The sequence below is a fragment of the Tenrec ecaudatus genome, chromosome 16, assembly GCF_050624435.1.
Source record: "Tenrec ecaudatus isolate mTenEca1 chromosome 16, mTenEca1.hap1, whole genome shotgun sequence".
NCBI classification, from domain to species: domain Eukaryota; kingdom Metazoa; phylum Chordata; class Mammalia; order Afrosoricida; family Tenrecidae; genus Tenrec; species Tenrec ecaudatus.
Window position 1 is genome coordinate 95,699,777 of NC_134545.1, and position 1,204 is coordinate 95,700,980.

At 40.9% G+C, this 1,204-nt stretch overlaps 1 pseudogene; it reads right to left on the bottom strand.

The window, feature by feature from the left end:
- Positions 1 to 220: 220 nt before the first annotated feature.
- On the bottom strand, positions 221 to 782 carry LOC142428673 (ADP-ribosylation factor-like protein 1 pseudogene; annotated as a pseudogene).
- Between the last annotated feature and the right edge of the window lie 422 nt (positions 783 to 1,204).

The window sequence follows — 1,204 nt, forward strand, 5'->3', positions numbered from 1 at the left end:
ACAAATGGAATATACATCTTAACACATGAAAGGAATGCTTTCTATTTCACAGAAGAGACATATACTTGGTTCAATCAATATGAGTTACCCTTCCCACCAAATAATAATTTTCCATCTTTACTACAATAATCCTGTGGATTTCATCTTGTTGGGTGACACACATTTGACTGTTTTCTAAGGGATTTTTAATGGAACCTTGTTTCAGTGAGGCATCGGCAGTTCACTTACTGCCTGACTCTAACATTTCAACTAACCATTCCATTGCTTCTTAAAAGCCAGTGCCATTGGTTGCTAAGTTTTAATGTTTGCCATTTTTGATCCTTCAAGGCAGGTAACCAAAGTGAACGTGCTCCCTCTGACATGGCGTGTTCAATGGCCTGCTTTTTGGCAAACACCACTAACACGGCTCGTTGCATCTCTTCTTCATCCAAGCAACACCAAGCACATGGCAAGTAACACCGATTTGGTAATCCCAATTCAGTCTTGGTCCCCATCAATGACCGCATCTGCGATTGACTAGTAACATCCCCAGTACCACCTGACTCTTGCCTGTCCTCCTAAATCCCAGACTTAACATTTGAGGCTTTTTTTTTACTGTCTTGACATTAAATCCAATGGCAAGAATAGTAAGAATGACTTCTCCCACTGTAATCTGTACAAAAGTGTGGGTTTTTTCCTGCTCCATCTACTCTCCAAATTAAAATTCTGATTTCTGGGTTTCCAAACCGACTGGGACAAATACTTGCTAAAAAGCCACCCTGGATGACCTGCCCACCTGCCATTGAGGACCCTCCTAAACAAGTCTCAGTCTTAGCAGTTACTCAACAGTGCCACAGCGCCTTGCCACCACCTCCGATGAAGGTTCCCTACACACTTCATTTTTGTTGTTCTCAACATTGTTGCTTATTGTCTTACCACCAGGGGCCATATTTTCACCCTCCTTGCAATGCTTTATACCCAAAATACCCTATTAAAATGCATCCCAGGGTTCCTAGAGAAGACCCCACTGAGAAGACAGCACAGTCTTGCTCCAAAGCAATCAAAGAAGACAGAGGCTTGACTCCACTAAGTAATAAGCAGAGACACCCGTGAAAAAGAAAATTATGAAAGTGATACCTCTACCAGAGTTATAATTAAAATCTGTTCTCCAAAATGATTAATTTGTGGCATGCTAGTTAACTTTTTAAAATATTATTTATAGGAC